Source organism: Theobroma cacao, chromosome 5 (assembly GCF_053813885.1).
Source record: "Theobroma cacao isolate CCN51 chromosome 5, ASM5381388v1, whole genome shotgun sequence".
Taxonomy (NCBI): Eukaryota; Viridiplantae; Streptophyta; class Magnoliopsida; order Malvales; family Malvaceae; genus Theobroma; species Theobroma cacao.
The window spans coordinates 27,383,079-27,402,148 of NC_142643.1; positions in this window are offsets into that span (position 1 = coordinate 27,383,079).

A 19,070-nucleotide genomic window follows, 5' to 3' on the forward strand; every position below is an offset into this window, starting at 1 on the left:
TAATTTTACACCACCAGCACTTGTCATGCTCATAGAATTCATCCATTGACTTTTTATGTTATGGATAAGTGAGAAAATATATGTGATGGAGATAAAAAGTTTAAATTTTTAAAGTTTTAAAAATGAACCAATAATAATATGACACTTGTCAAGCTTAGATTATTTTATTATTTCCTTTAAAAATTAGCCTATAAACCTCTCACTTCTCTCCAAATATTTGGCCAAGCAAGCAAAAGAGGGAAACAAAGAAAGAACAAACCCTAGGTGGAGAATTTCATGAGAAAAAGTGTGGAAAATCAAGGAGAACAAGTAAAAAAAGTAGGATTTCTCAATTTAAACTTGAAATCTATTTTCCTTAAGCATTTCTCCTTATTTTCCATGGTTAAATTTCATGTTTTCATGGTGAATTCATTGCTAGCCGAATGGGTATGGAGAGAGAATGATGTTGGATTGATTTGATTTCAAGTTATGTTAGTGTTTTTAGTTAGTTTACCATGTCTAGAAGCAGAACAACAAGAAAAGAATTCATTTTCCCCATCACCCATCATTGGCCGAATTTTCCATGTAGAGTGTGGATGATGATTTTGATTTTATTTCAAGTGAATTGGTTAGGAAATGATGATTTAAGGTGTGAGAATCAAGTAGGAAAAATCATAGTATTGATGCACCCACCATGGCCGAATTTTTCCAAGAGAAAATGTGAAGATGATTTTGCTAGATTTTATGCTATTGTACTTGTGTTTGATGATTTGGAGTATTGGGAGAAAAATGGAATTATTTGGAGTTAAATTGGACATATTGGCCAATTAATAGAGAGATAGATCGAATTAGGCCAATACCGTTTTATTTAGGTACAGAACTGAATTTCTATTGAACACCGTATTTAGATAGTTACCCGAGTATTTCACATCCTATTTCATGCATTAGTATAGAGCCTGAATTGGTTTTATAACAATTTAGCACAAATGTAGTAAATGGCTTATTGTGCATTATGTCTAGGTGGTGAGCATTCTGGCAAAAGTAAAGAGATAGTACCCGAGGATCAAGAATCGGAGTACTTAGAATTCGACTCCCGAAATAGTGAGTAACCTTACTATCGTCTTAATTATCTACAGTGGTTTTTATCAGATTTTGTGATTTTATGGAAAATGAGTTTAAATGGCAAATCTTTGTGTTTTGTAACTAAAATGTGACTTAATGAAATGAATTTATAACATCGTCTTGAAATTGAATGATGGCTTTTCAAATAGAGTAATTAGAGACCATTTAATGTATTGTGAGTTTATGGTTCTAATTGATTGGCTTATGACAATATTGGCATGAATGGCTGAATTGGTATTTGTGTTGAAATGTATAAACTGTTGTTTGACTTGATAGGCTGGATAATGATAAAATTGCCATGTCATGCTGTTAAATTTTTATTGTATGGTGGGTTTAGCTTGCTGTTGTGGGCTGGTTCTGTGGACCAGCCTATTAGAGGGGCACGGAACCTGGTCATATTCATACCTCAGTATGAGAGGCGCGGATGGATAACTCGTAAGGTTAACACTTTAGAGTTCACTTCACGCCAAACCACCACGTGAAAGTGAACTCAACCAACGCCAAGGAACGACTATGTTTTCAAAATAAAAACATGATTTATGGGTACATGACTTTTTAACAACCTTGGCGGACTCGGTTGTGATAGCCCTCGATCAAGGCATCCCGGACAACTGGGTATGAGAATGATTTTGGCACGAGCTGAAGTTTTAAGAAATTCATAAGCCATGTTGATTACTCGATTTATATGAATTGATTTTATTTGCTTGAAACAAGTTGAAAGGTGATGAATTACAATATATTAAATTATTTTATCTATCTCCATTTACTCAGATTTAGATATTTTAGATGGTACTTGTTTGTCCACTAGGATTATATAATCTCACCACTCTCCTTTCCGCCCCTTTCAGGCTTAGGATAGTCTATAGATAGCTGATTTTATCGAGGAGTACCATTGGATTTGCATCCTTCAAACTGTAAGTTCACAATCTTTCTTACTTTTGGTTATTTGAGGGCCCACTTGTTACTATAAATTAAATTAAATACTCTAGCTTACTATATTACAATATATATGAATTTATTTTGCTTTTACGTTGTAAAAATTATTTATGCAGTGTTCTAAAAATATTGTTTTATGAGAAAATTGAATATTTTATTTAATATTTTTATTTTATTCTAATAATCATAATTTCATTTAAATGAAGGTTTTAGATGTTTAAACTTATTTTTGATTATGAATTATGTGTTTTGTACTCGTATACTACATTTTTAGCAGATTTTGAGATTTTTGAAGAAAAATGACCAAAATGCCCCTGTGAGAAAAAAAATGATTTTCTATTGTTTTGATTTGGAAATAGTTTATAATCTCTCAAAACATGATTTTTGTGACTAATACTCACAAAGGAAGCTAGATAAACTAATGTTAAGCCTTGCGAGGTTTCGATTGACATTCCGGGTAATGAATGTCTATCGGGACGTCGCGACGGTTGTCACGAGCTCAATGGGAGTTTTAAGTCGTGACAATCAATAACTCAACCTCTCAAGATTAAAGTTGCTCAAAATTTTCCCTTTAAAGTTCCTTTCCAAGTCTCATCTTGATTACTAATCATTTCTATATTTCCAATGTCGTTAGCTAATTTGTTCATCATCAATCACATACAACATATCTAACTTGAAATTCTTCAAATTTACTCCAAATGCTAAATCTTGTGACCTTATTAGTTTATCAGTCCGAAGATGAAATTTGACACTTATCTCTCCTTAAGTGTACTTTAAAATCAAGGAATCATTTACTAAGACTTTTTCGAAATCAACTTCTTTAGCCTTTTTTCCTTAGAAAATTAAATCCATAATCCTTCATTTTGAATCATGGGCTTTATGCCAATCAAGGTAGATTTTACACTTTTAATTACATGAATTCAAATGCACACCTTTACTCATAAGCTATAAATTTTTACCAAAATCCCTATATGTCACGATCCGGAACCTCTCTTCGGCCCATGACAATCGCCGCGACGTCCCGATTGACACTCATTATCCGGAATGCCAATCGGAATCCCGCAAGGCTAACGAATTAGTTTCTTGCTTTTCCTATGAGCAATCGTTGTTAAATATCGAGTTTTAAGAAAATATAAACTATTTTACATTGAAAACAATCAAAATAAAATTTTTGCCACATAAGGATATTTTCGTCATTTTTACCAAAAAATTTTGAAACCTGATAAAGATACAACGTATGGTAGAAAAATATCCACTACTGATTTAAAATAAATTTTTGTAATCTAAATCATCCATTTAGAGTGAAAAGTTGGCTAACTAGACTAAATAAAAATATTTGATAATATATTTCATTTTCTTATAAAACAATTTTTATAGAACTATACATAAATAATTTTTGTAGCATGAGAACAAAATAAATTCATACATACTATAATTTACAAAGTTATAATGTACAATAATAATTACAATGACAAGTGGCTCAAAATACACCCAGTGTTGGTGCTAGAAACCTATTGTCTGTGTGGTAGAGATGTCAACTGGAATGCTCGACAAAATAGGGTATCTACAAGCTACCACAGACTTGAAATGTTTGGAAAGGAGGTGGGTAAGATTTTACAATCCCAATGAGTAAACAGACATTATCATAAATATCTAAAGGCGAGTAACAGGGAGGCAATTTTAAACAACAAATCACAAACCATTTCATAATGTTTTCAATTTATTTCTTAAACCATAAAATATTTGTAATTTACCAAAACAGTTGTTAAGGCTTATGTCTTTTATAAAAGAAAATAAGGCTCAAGCAAAAATTAATCCTCGGGGATACCTTGGTCGAGGCATCTAACCGAGTCCGCCAGGGTTGTTATAACATTTACATGTGAAACACATTTTTATTTTTAAAACAAGTCGTTCCTTGGCGTTGGCCGAGTTACACATTCACGTGGGGGTTCGACGTGAAGTGAGCTCTAATACTACCCTAGGAGTTACCCTCTTCACCTCTACAATTGGAGTAACTATATAACCGGGTTTACCGTGCCCCTCTAATAGGCAGTCCACGGAAACCCGTCACTGCAGTGACCAACCCACCAATTTTAATAAAATTTCAACAGTATAACGTGGCTTTTATTTATTTATCCAACCTGCATAGTAAAAACGGCTTACATAAATTTTCCAATACACTTACAAAATTTAGCCACATATACTCATATCTCATAAGCCATTCTTATGAAAATATATAATTTTCAAGACAGTTAACAGCCTCCAATTACTCAATTTCATAATCAACCCAATATATCTTTATTTGTCACATTTATTTGTAAAACATCAAAAATCCCATTTTAATCTCGTTTTCATTTCATAAAATACATAAAGAGCATTTAAAAATAAACTCTAGATAATTTACAATAATAATAAGTTTACTCACCGTTTGTACAAACTAAAAGCTTTCTAGGTGCCCCGATAACTACTCGTCGGGTACGATTTTCTTGCCTTTACCGGAAGGTTTTCCTCCTAGACACATTGCAAAAATTTACTCAATTCATCACATTAATGCTAAATCACTATATATTTGACTGAAATCCTATACTAATGCATGGTATGAAATGCAATAGCCAAGAACGGCTTAAACGCGGTATTAACCTATTTTTGGTACTTTACCCGATAAATTGCTAACGCGCTCCATTTTAGCTCTAAATCGTCCCATTCTCCCTCCAACATTTCTAACCATTAAATATCAGCCAATAACCTTCTAAAAGCACCAAAATCAGTTCACTTTCCTCCTTGGAAAATTCAGCCAAAAATGGGGCACTAACTCGGTAAATTTTCTACTTTGTTTTTCCATCACATTTAACCATTTTTCATCATTTTCTCTTCATTTCTCTTAGAATAAAAATCAGATCATCATCATTGTACCTCATTGCAGATTCGGCCAAGGGTGGGTATTGTGAAAATTTAATGCTTTTCTGCCCAATTTAATTTCTAAACACATTTAACTAACTAAAACTATCAATTTAACTAAAAATCAAAACCTAAAAATTTCAATTTCTTCCCCCTTGCAATTCATCCAGCCCTTGATGTCACCTTTAGATCTCTCTCCTCAAGCATGCTAATTGGAAACAAAGGCATAGGAAAGGTAGAAATCAAGCTAAAGTCGAAAAATCTTACCGTTAGACGCGTAAACGGGTGAAAAACGTGAATTCCCCTTTGAATTTTTCTAGTTTCCCTTTGTTTTCTTTGTTTTCTTCTTTTCCTCTCTATTTCCTCTCTTGTTCTTCCTTATGGCTGGCCAGCACTTAAAATGGGGTTTAAATGGGCTGACTTTTCATTAAAATAATATTAAACCATTAAAAAAATGCCATATGTCAATTTCCCATTGGTCCGTTTTTAAAATTTCATCCATTTGTTTCCAAATTTTCACCATACACTTGTCCCACATATCCATAGCTTAGATAAAATTCTCAGACTTATCCAAAGTCTCGGTGGAGTAATTTTTTAAATGTACACTTTTGCCCCCCATAAAAGTAAAAAATTACATTTTTGCCCCAAAAACTGAAAAATTGTCCATAGACATATTTTTCATCCCTTATACTCGTACCATTCTCCAATTTGTCAAATGTGATCTAAATTCTCTCAAAATCTCAAATTTTGTCCATGGGTGGAAAAATTACGATTTTACCCCTGAACATCAAAATTTTCAATTTTTCCCCAAATGAACCCTCGAACTCCGAACAATCATTTTTAGTCATTCCTTGACTATAAAATGTTAAATTTCATCCTACGATTCCTATTTGAACTAGTTCGAGGTTAAATCAATTCAAGTGTATCGTTAGGTACAATACCGAGTTTCGTCTATTCTTAGGAACTTTCTTAGCAAATAACATGCTACTCAGTGCATGTATGCTATGACATGTGTTTATAGGGTCGGGTTTTACAATTCTACCCCCCTAAAAATAAAATTTTGACCTCAAAATTTCACTTACCAGATTCGACAAATAGATGCGGGTATTGGTTCCTCATCTGATGCTCTACTTTCCATGTCATTTCCCCCATCGAGCACTTTTCCACAACACTTTGACCATTGAAATACTCTTGTTTCTCAACACTCGATCCTTTCGATCCAAGATACTCACAAGTTGTACCTCAAACTTTAAATCGTCATGCAACTCGATCGAAGGTGCTTCCAGGATGTGAGAGGGATCTGGTACATATTTCTTCAACATGGAGACATGGAAAACGTTGTGGATCTGATCTAACTCCGGAGGTAGTTCTAGTCTATACGCCACTGGCCCAATTCTTTTAATAATACGAAAAGGTCCAATGTATCTCGGATTGACCTTTCCTCGCTTTGCAAATCAGATCACACCTTTCATTATCCAACAAGATATCATAATTTACCACAATAATATAATCAAATAAAACTTAATACCACAAAGCATTCAAATTATTACCTTTCCAAGGAGACACCTTAAGAAAAACTCTATCATCGACCTCAAACTCCAAGTCTTTTCTTCGTTTATCTGCATAGCTCTTCTGCCTATCCTGGGCTACCTTTAGCCTCTCTCGTATAACCTTGATCTTGTCATTAGTTAGATCGATCAATTCCACACTAACTAACTTTCTTTCACCCACTTCATCCCAACAAAGTGGAGTACTACATTTCCTTCCATATAAAGCTTCGTACGGTGCCATACCGATGCTAGATTGGAAGCTGTTGTTGTAAGCAAATTCCACTAAAGGCAAGTGTCTATCCCAACTCCTAAGAAAATCCATGACACAAGCCCTCAACATATCCTCCATAGTTTGGATAGTCCTCTCTGACTGATCATCCGTTTGTGGGTGAAAACCAGTGCTAAATTTCAATTTGGTTCCGAGAGCTTCTTTAAATTTCGACCAAAATCGAGAAGTGAAGCGAGGATCTCGGTCTGACACTATAGAAACGGGAACTCCATGTAGCCTCACAATCTCATCTATATAGAGCTGAGCCAGCTTCTCAATAGAGTATGTACTATGGACAGCTAAAAAGTGAACGAACTTAGTCAATCGATCTACGATCACCCAGATCGCATCCTTTCCCCTCTATGTCCGCGACAGTTCCAAAACAAAATCCATAGTTACATGCTCCCATTTCCACTCAGGAATAGGTGAAGACTGAAGTTTACCTGCTGGCCTCTGATGCTCCGCCTTAACTTGCTGACATACGAGACACTTTGCTATGAATTCTGCTATGTCTCACTTCATACCCGCCCACCAATAATTCTCCCTGATAGTCATATACATCTTAGCGCTTCCAGGATGTAATGCATAGGCAGATGAATGGGCTTCTTCCATGATCGCTTGTCTCAACTGGTTTTCCTCAAGAACACAAACTCGGTCTTTAAACATCAAGACGTTATCCTCTCCAAATCTGAACTCACTGACTCCCCCATCGGTCAGTTTTTGAATTTCTTTTCTTAACTTATCATCAGATCTCTGAATGTCCTTGATCTGATTAAGTAACGAAGGTCGTACAATGAAGCTTGCCAATAAGGATCTATCCTACCATTTCTCAACTAGACCCCAAGAGATTTCATCTTTATTAATGCTGAAAAATAACAACTCTGAAGTGTGGCTAAAGACGATGAAGACTTACGACTTAAGGCATCAGCTACAACATTCGCCTTTCCCGGATGATAGTTTATCACCAAGTCATAATCTTTTATCAACTCCAACTATTGCCTTTGCCTCAAATTAAGGTCCTTTTGGGTGAGCAAATATTTTAAACTCTTGTGATCCGTAAATATCCGACAATGCTCACCATACAAGTAATGCCTCCAGATTTTTAAAGCAAACACCACTACTGCTAACTCTAAATCATGGGTAGGGTAATTTGCTTCATGCTTCTTCAACTGCTGGGAAGCATAAGCTATTACTTTCTCATCTTGCATCAACACACAGCCTAACCCTAACTTAGATGCATCACTGTACACCACAAATCCCTTACCACTCATAGGAAGTGTTAAAACGGGAGCGGAGGTTAACCGGTTCTTTAGCTCCTAAAATCGATTCTCATAAACATCATCCCACACAAACTTAACTCCCTTACGAGTTAGACAGGTCAAAGGAGCTGCTATTAAGGAAAACCCCTGAACAAACCTCCGATAATAACCAGCTAATCCGAGGAAACTACGAATCTCCGTCACTATCTTAGGTTGCTCCCATTGTAAAAATCCCTCGATCTTCTTGGGATCAACATATATTCCAGCTCTCGATACTATGTGTCCCAAGAATACCACTTCCTGTAACCAAAACTCACACTTCGAAAACTTTGCATACAACTGTGTTTCCCGCAAAGTTTGTAATACTATACGCAAGTAGGCAACGTGCTCATCATTATCTCTCGAGTAAACCAGTATGTCATCAATGAACACAATAACAAACTTGTCCAAGTAAGGGTGGAACACCCTGTTCATGAGATCCATAAAAGCTACCGGTGCGTTAGTTAACCCGAAAGGCATGACCAAGAACTCATAATGACCGTACCGAGTCCTGAACGCTGTCTTGGGTACATCCTGTTCTTTAATCGTCAACTAATGATACCCAGACCTTAGATCAATCTTAAAAAACACTATAGCTCATTGTAATTGATCGAAAAGATCATCAATCCTCGGTAACAGATACTTGTTCTTAATGGTCATTCTGTTAAGTTGTCGGTAATCGATACATAACCGAAGTGTATCATCTTTCTTTTTCACAAATAAAATCGATGCTCCCCACGGAGATGTACTAGAGCGTATAAAATCCTTGTCCACTAACTCTTTCAACTGCACTTTCAACTCCTTCAACTCTGTCGGAGCCATTCTATATGGAGGAATAGAGATAGAGGCAATACCCAGAAATAAATCAATGGTGAATTCTAACTCATGATCGGGAGGAAGTTCCGGTAATTCATCAGGAAATACATCAGAGAACTCACTTACTACGGGGACATTCTCTAACTTAGGTTCCTCCATCGATATATCAATCACGTGAGCCAAGTATGCCGGATATCCCTTTCGCACCAATTTCAAAGCTTTCGGGGTTGAGATTACACAAAACGGTAGTACTCAATGCTCCCCCGTAAATACAACTTCTGCTCCCTCTAAACTCAGGAGAATCACTTCTTTCTTAAAGAAATCCACCTTTGTTTGATGAGTGGACAACCAATCCATACCCAAGATCAAATCAAAGTCCTGAATCTCAAAAGGGATTAAATCACCCATGAATTCTTCTTCCCCAACTTTAATACCATAATCTCTATAATACGTATTTCTTACTAATCACTCACCTAGAGGAGTATGCACTACAATCTCTTCCTCTAATGGTGACAGGTTCCTATATGAGAGTGATGCAAATGATATGCTAACATATGATTTATCAGAACCCGAATCTATCAAAACATGTGCATCTTTATCAAACACAATCATAGTACTTGTCACTATACTAGGTCGAACTCGGGCTTCATCCTCAGTGACTGCAAAGACCCTAGTAAAAATCTGGGGTTGCTGTCTAGAAGATGGTTGCTCTAGGGTATTACTCCTCATGCCTGACCGTATCACTAGGCCTTGTCTGGACTGTGATCCCGAAGTGTCTCTCCGCTGTATACTAGGACGAGTCAGAGGAGTAGAAGTAGTTATTGTACCCCGTCTCAATTGAGGACAATCTCTCTGAATATGCCCCTGTTGGCCACATTGAAAACACTTTACAGGCTGTCTACATGACCCAACATGAAATGCTCCGCAATTACGGCATCTATCCAATTTTCCTGAAGTCCCCCATTGTCTACTCATCAATGGCCGATCAAATTTAGAAGATCTCGGTTGTGACTACTGAGATGAAGGTCTAGTGGATGCCATAAACCCTGAGGTAGTACTTCTTGCAGTAGATGTCGAATCTCTACTTCTCTTTGAAGACTGACCCGGGAACGTAGGCAGATTCTTTCTCTTTGCGAACTCAGCTCGGATCCGTCTATTCTCAGTGGCGAGCTTCTCAGCCCGTAAGGCCATCTGCACAACTTCTTTATGTGGCTCCCTACCAGTCATTGTCATCAGTTCCCTGATCTTATTATGGAGCCCTTCCTCGAAATAATTTGCCTGATCTTGCTCAGATTTCACCAGATCTCGCACATATAACATCAACTCGTTAAAACGAGTCTCGTACTCCTCTACAGTTAGATTTCCTTGTTTCAAGCTCATAAATTCTCTTTTCTTTTCTTTCTGATGAAAGGAAGTAAAATACTGACCATCAAATTCTTTGAGGAAGTCAGACCATGTCTGAGGAGTAGTGGAACGGGACTTCACCGAATTCCACCTGGTACGAGCCCTCTTCTCTAGTAATCTAGTAGCCACCATTAGCTTCATGTCGTCATCTAATCTCATATAAAAAAGAGTCTCCGAAACTTGATTAACCCAATCCTTCGTTATGGTGGCATCCAACACACTAGTAAATGAGACGCAACCCAACTGTCTAGCTTCCTTTAATTTCTTAAAAATTGAGACATCTGGTGTTTGGGGTGGAATAAGAGGTGGTGGTACTCGGGTTGTTACAAGGGAAACAACGGGTGGAATTGGACCAGCCTGAGCCTGACCCGTAAGAGCAGCGAGAAAAGTTGCTAATGCATGAGCTACCTCGGGTGTCATGGCAAGTACACCAGGAGTAGCAACAGGTGGTGGAGGAGGAATAGGAATGTCCGTAGACTCAGCAGTAGGAACTGGTCTAAAAGAAGACGCAATCGACTCTTCTTCTATGGAATCTGGCTAACTCTGTTTGGGGCGACCTCTTCCCCTACCGATAGATCTAGTGATAGGTGGTAGCTCACGTCGAGGAGGTATAATGATCTACAAGAAGAACGGAATTGGTTTAGACTACTTAAGACTCTATATGCAACTACATGCAACTAACTAATCTTAACTGGGCCACACTGACATTGTAAATTATTTTAAAATAACTTTAAATCCAAGAACTTTAAAAATCAAAAACTTCTTTCAAAACCATAAGCTTTTAAACCAAAAGCTCTTATACCAACCGAATTGTCACGACCCGAAACCTCTCTCGGGCCCATGACAATTGCCGCGACGTCCCGATTGACACTCATTATCCAGAATGCCAATCGAAACACCGCAAAGCTAACGAATCAGTTTCTTGCCTTTCATGTGAGCAATCGTTGTTAAATATCAAGTTTTAAGAAAATATAAACTATTTTAGATCGAAAACAATCAAAATAAAATTTTCACCACATAGGGGTATTTTGGTCATTTTTACTAGAAAATTTTGAAACCTGATAAAGATACAACGTATGGTAGAAAAATATCCACTGCTGATTTAAAATAAATTTTTGTAATCTAAATCATCCATTTAGAGTGAAGAGTTGGTTAACTAGACTAAATAAAAATATTTGATAATATATTTCATTTTCTTATAAAACAATTTTTATAGAACTATACATAAATAATTTTTGTAACGTGAGAACAAAATAAATTCATACATACTATAATTTACAAAGTTATAATGTACAATAATAATTACAATGACAAGTGGCCCAAAATACACCCAGTGTTGGTGCTAGAAACCTACTATCTGTGTGGTAGAGATGTCAACTAGAATCCTCGACAAAATAGGGTATCTACAAGCTACCACAGACCTGAAATGTTTGGAAAGGAGGTGGGTGAGATTTTGCTATCCCAATGAGTAAACAGACATTATCATAAATATCTAAAGGCGAGTAATAGGGAGGCAAGTTTAAACAACAAATCACAAACCATTTCATAATGTTTTCAATTTATTTCTTAAACCATAAAATATTTGTAATTTACCAAAACAGTTGTTAAGGCTTATGTCTTTTATAAAAGAAAACAAGGCTCAAGCCAAAACTAATCCTCGGGGATACCTTGGCCGAGGCATCTAACCGAGTCCGCCAAGGTTATTATAACATTTACTTGTGAAACACATTTTTATTTTTAAAACAAGCTGTTCCTTGCCGTTGGTCGAGTTACACATTCACGTGGGGGTTCGACGTGAAGTGAGCTCTAATACTACCCCAGGAGTTACCCTCCTCGCCTTTACAACCGGAGTAACTATATAACCGGGTTTACCGTGCCCCTCTAATAGGCAGTCCACAGAAACCCGTCACTGCAGTGACCAACCCACCAATTTTAATAAAATTTCGACAGTATAACGTGGCTTTTATTTATTTATCCAGCCTCTATAGTAAAAACAACTTAGATAAATTTCCCAATACACTTACAAAATATAGTCACATATACTCATATCTCATAAGCCATTCTTAGGAAAATATATAATTTTCAAGACAGTTAACAACCTCCAATTACTCAATTTCATAATCAACCCAATATATCTTTATTTGTCACATTTATTTGTAAAACATCAAAAATCTCGTTTTAATCTCGTTTTCATTTCATAAAATACATAAAGAGCATTTAAAAATAAACTCTAGATAATTTACAATAATAATAAGTTTACTCACCATTTGTACAAACTAAAAGCTTTCTAGGTGCCCCGATAACTACTCATAGGGTACGATTTCCTTGCCTGTACCGGAAGGCTCTCCTCCTAGACACATTGCAAAAATTTACTCAATTCATCACATTAATGCTAAATCACTATATATTTGACTTAAATCCTATACTAAGGCATGGTATGAAATGCAATAGCCAAAAACGACTTAAACGCGGTATTAACCTATTTCTGGCACTTTACCCGATAAATTGCTAACGCACTCCATTTTAGCTCTAAATCGTCCCATTCTCTCTCTAACATTTCTAACCATTAAATATCAGCCAATAACCTTCTAAAATCACCAAAATCAGTTCACTTTCCTCCTTGGAAAATTCAGCCAAAAATGGGACATTAACTCGGTAAATTTTTTACTTTATTTTTCTATCACATTTAACCATTTTTCATCATTTTCTCTTCATTTCTCTTTGAATAAAAATCAGATCATCATCATTGTACCTCATTGCAGATTCGGCCAAGGGTGGGTATTATGAAAATTTAATGCTTTCTTGCCCAATTTAATTTCTAAACACATTTAACTAACTAAAACTATCAATTTAACTAAAAATCAAAACCTAAAAATTTCAATTTCTCCCCCCTTGAAATTCATCCAGCCCTTGATGTCACTTTTAGATCTCTCCCCTCAAGCATGCTAAATGGAAACAAAGGCATAGGAAAGGTAGAAATCAAGCTAAAGTCGAAAAATCTTACCGTTAGACGCGTAAACGGGCGAAAAACGCGAATTCCCCTTTGAATTTTTCTAGTTTCCCTTTGTTTTCTTTCTTTTCTTCCTTTCCTCTCTATTTCCTCTCTTGTTCTTCCTTATGGCTGGCCAGCACTTAAAATGGGGTTTAAATGGGCTGACTTTTCATTAAAATAATATTAAACCATTTAAAAAATGCCATGTGTCACTTTCCCATTGGTCCGTTTTTAAAATTTCATCCATTTGTTTCCAAATTTTCACCATACACTTGTCCCACATATCCATAGCTTAGATAAAATTCTCAGACTTATCCAAAGTCTCAGTGGAGTAATTTTTAAAATTTACACTTTTGCCCCCCGTAAAAGTCAAAATTACATTTTTGCCCCAAAAACTGAAAAATTGTCCATAGACATATTTTTCATCCCTTATACTCATACCATTCTCAAATTTGTCAAATGTGATCTAAATTCTCTCAAAATCTCAAATTTTTTTCACGGGTGGAAAAATTACGATTTTACCCCTGAACATCAAAATTTTCAATTTTTCCCCAAATGAACCCTCGAACTCCAAACAATCATTTTTAGTCATTCCTTGACTATAAAATGTTAAATTTTATCCAACGATTCCTATTTGAACTAGTTCGAGGTTAAATCAATTCAAGTGTACCGTTAATACAGTACCGAGTTTCGTCTATTCTTAGGGACTTTCTTAGCATAATAACATGCTACTCAGTGCATGTATGTTATGACATGTGTTTATAGGGTCATGTTTTACACTATAAGTCAAAACCTTATATTGAAGCTATACCAGTACTCATACGTTCTATTCCATTAGCCTTTAGAGAATTAAATCAATGGCATACTTCTCTATCTGGGTACTTCATAACAGTCTAACAAATTCTAGATTACAATTAAGCTAGTTCATATGCCAAGCCTCTCAGGCTGTATCAAAACACCAAATTTGATCACGATATAATAAAAGTTGATGAACTTATACCAAAAGTATAAACACTTACTTTTAAGCTAACAACATTATAATCAACTTGTTCACTACCAAAATTATCGATAAATCATCTTAATCATTGTCTAGCGCTGTAACCATTGATAGAATATTATCATCGAATCAAATTATAACTAACTCCGCATGAGGTTGTATACCAATATGCAACATATATATCCATACATATATATTTCCAAAAATTTTAACTTCGGGTAGCCTTAGGCATATCAAGCACAATAAGCCATTTGTAAAACCAAAATAACCAACAATCAAGTTTAGAATCAATTCTTTTTATAGTTGGTTAGATCATGCTCATCATTTGTGATGAATGCACATAGCTGATCCCAATATTCTAATCTCATACGAGAATCGACCACTAATTGGCACCATCCCCAAAGCACCATGTGTCTTAAAAATCAATTTTTCTTAGCCAAAATTCATATTCTAATATCATGCTTCTAGATTGTAGCTCATTACCAAAGTTTTTACTCATATATAAATACTGAATCATCATCTCTTTTCTAAGTAGATTTCTACAATTTTCGTAGCGTATTTCTATTCTCTTACCAAGGGTAGTATCATTTAATCAAACCATGTCACCGTCATTCTCTAAACATTTGAAGCATAATTCAAGCTTTGCCTATCCCTATCAAGCATTTTACCTTGATAATCACTCAAAATAAATTAGAACTTGTGGGGGAAGCACATTTCACAATTTTTGCCTTGCGTCTACAATTATGTCAAGACCAGAACCTCATCGGGTCCACAAAACGATAGGATAATCATTGCCTCAAACCAGCGTTTCCGAATATACTTATGCTTGTATCATATCTTCATACTTATGTGACATATCAGTCACGAGCCCAACTTGACTATATAGCCATTTGCTCTTTGAGCTTTAATGTTTTCTCATTGTGAAAAATCTTTTGAATTTATCTAATCAGGGTATAAACAAGGTGGATACATGTCCATAACTTACAGTTCAAGGCCTAAAGCATTGAACACAATCTCATCATTGATGTTCTACGTTATGTCATATAATACAAAATATAATCTAATAACTATGACAATGAAATTCTAAAGTTCCACCTTTATCTACCAATCATAGCTCCCTTTATGAGCACATACTTTACACTGCTTGATTGTTCACAAGCCACTCATGGCCATCCAAATTCGACCTCTTATAGCAAGTCAAACTAGTATATTATTCTTATGTTTTCCAATACACTTCCAAAATGCTTAAACACATCTTTTAATAGAATTTTGTTGAGGACTTAGACAATCAAAGGCTTATCTTCAAAGCCACGCATAACTTTAACAATTTAATATATATTCGATAACATTTAGCTCATTAACCCCATGGAACATTATTTTAAGATCTTTCAAGATGTCCTTACTCTTATTTCAGACCAAACCAAACTAACTTAATATAATTGCATTAATTATCCTTAAGCTTTTTATGCTCGTCATAACAATATCTATGTTTCACCCATCATTCATCTTAATGACTTTCAGCCTTTCGCAACACACTTCTCATACATGTTAGGCATTCTCAATCTCATACCAAGCTTATAGTCATGTAATCACCAATTAGGCCAAATACTTCTATGGAATATCTCTTTCCACATGATGAATGCGAATCACAAGATATACAAATTCGAGTGTATGCTTACAAATTGGTAACCACCATATATTTCATGGTCATCATAACCACATTTTGCAAAACTAGCTTTCTATCACAAGTTTGCGATTAAAACATTAGTCTCAACATATATCACTTTGGGCATACTTCACTACTAGCATTCCCATACCTTTACCATAACATTCAGTGCAAATTGATTAAGCAATGATCTCCAAATTTACTCTTAGATACATATATATCAAATTGTACACCACTTATTGTTGAGATAGACAATTCACTAAATTTTTGTATCTTACTTTTGCAGTCATAAGATCAAAATTTCTTAAGTTTAGGATGCAGAAGCTTCCTCTTAGAGCATATCCGGAAATCTACATGTTTTAAGTCCTTTACCTTTGGAGAAGTCACATTCAAGACTAATCATTTACATCATAGGTTGCATATTGAACCAAACATATTTTTAAATTGACCTTTAAAGCAATTCGTATATCCATCTTCATATAAAACTCCATATGGCACTTTGACTAAATTTATCATTTCCATGTCATTTAATTTCAAACTGCTAAATCTACATCTAGTCCTTTAATCCTTTGGCTCCACACTAAGGATAGCAAAATTCAAGCTCATCCTTAGATCATTTACTAGCCTTTTACTTTGTGACCATACATCAATTATAATAATCAGTGATTTTCACCCTTAAGTTAAGTCATATACCTTTAATTTTAAACCATAATGATTCAAATTAACCCTTGGGATCTCACAGTCACTTAATTGGAATCAAAACCAGCTCCCTCTAACCGGTTGTACACATATTCAACACACATTCTCATATAAATATTTCGGAAGCCCAACACCATTTATATATGGCATAACAAGCTCACTTAACATAGTGCACTTACATCCGTGCACACAAATATTGGTTTACTCTTACCCCAAATGCTTAAATTTATACACTCCAAGTGAATTAAAATCATCATTATTCATTCTAATCAAAGTGCACCCCTTGTTACCATTATCACAAGTGCTTTTCTATATTGACCTCAAATACAATTCATAGCCATCAAATTTTCTTTCCGTTGACAATTTTGGGCTCAACTTTTAACCCTACCAAATGAACAGGTTATAATAGACTTATTAATCCAACTCCACTTTCCTCCATCCTTAATCAGAGGGACATACCATCACACTAACCTTTTATTAGGAACATTAACTTAAAATCTTCCAACAACAGCTCGTGTCTCGAGTGGCATCTCAAACCCGGGCAACAACACCACTTATGACCTTCACATAAGTTTAGCAAGAGGGTAGGTTACTAGGAATAGGAGTTCATATAGCCTTCTGTCTATGAATTGTTCTGCAGTCACAAACCATAAACAAGACTTTACATTAACTCCGACAACTCTGCTAATTGACATGAAAATCCCTAGGACTCGACTAAACCTAGAGCTCTGATACCAACTTTCTCACTAGGGGCGGCTCTACCCCTTTTTGGGCAGCCTTTTCCTCCTTCAACGGTGGTAACAAAGGGTACCTATCAAAGCACTATAGGGCAGCTCCACACTCACTAATAGAGGTAGCCCTTTCCTTTATAGCCCCTAGGCGGAGAGTCATTTTTCGCCCACTATTCACATGCGAGAGTTCCTAAGGATTGTGGTACAACACTTTGCTCTGCTACCAACTTTGTCAATAGGGGTGGCTCCACCCGTTTCTGGGTAGCCCTTTCCTCTTTCAACGGTGGCAACAAAGGTTACCTATCAGAGCACTATAAGGTGACTCCACACTCACTGATAGAGGTATCCTTTTCCTCTATAGCCCTTGGGTGGAGAGTCATGCTCAGCCCACTGTTCACATGCGAGAGTTCCCAAGGATCGTGGTAAAACACTTTACTCTAATACCAACTTTGTCACAGCCCAAATACCGAGCCATGATCGACATATGGGTGCAATGGACATAGCCCACTAATCCCAAGCAAGCGTTTTTATGCAAACTCGATCATCATTCCCAACCATCATTTCTAAAACCACATATTGCAACTCTCAATTATAAATATTTCAGTAACGTTTTATAGCAATCCAATATTCACATTTGTATTATACTAACATAGTATCACTCATTTGCCACCTTACAGCGGTATTAGTAATCAAATATACATATTTGATTTTTAACATGAATCGTAGTGGTCTTCATTACTTATACATGTACACAAGCATAAGACTCTTGACCATCAGCGGAGTGACTCTAGGTGAAGATATAGCTACTAAGTTGCCATAGTACCTACCAAAAAGATTAGCACACGTGGACAGCTCAATCTAGGTCCCAACTGCCTTTCAATATGAAAACATGAAGTTTAAAAATGTGAGTATAAACTCAATGAGTGAACATAAGAAGGGAACAAGCAATCGATAGGAAGAATTTGGAAATCATGATGCACTTGTTTCAAAAACAATGCAATTGATTTTATTTCATACTAAAACCCCCTCATTTCAAACTTTGATCAATAACCTCATAGTGTTGTAAAAACCCATGATCAATCCATGAAGTTAAATGGGTGAAAAATACGTCAAAATCAAGCAAGGTAGCAAGCATGGCAACAAGTTTCTCGCTGTAGTGAGAAACAGTCTTAGTTTGCATATGTTTCAGATTTTCTATTATATCTCCCACTACAGAAGTTCAATTGACCTTATTTTTAAACCATTAGAAAGCTAAGAGGAAGGGATGCAACTTTTATGTTTACCATTTTTCCCAATTATGGAGGGAAGGTGGTCAAAAACTTCATCGAAGTTAGAGCACTGCACCAGAACCAGAGAGTTTCTCGCTGCAGCGAGAATCGGGCCTGTGTGACCCCCAAAACCCGAGAGTTTCTCGCTGTAGCGAGAAGCAGAACATTTTAATTGAAATGGATCTTGTCACATCAAAAGCCATTTTCTTGTTGAAATGAAAAGCAATTTGAGAGCAATTAACAATGCCAACTTGCAACACAATCACAAATATTTTCATAACTTTCTATAACACACACATATATATATACATATGCATTCATCATCATGTGTGCACTCCCTACTCTCACACTTCAACATCATCATGTGTGCACTCCCTACTCGCACACTCTAACATCATCATGTGTGCACTCCCTACTCTCACACTTCAACATCATCATGTGTGCAC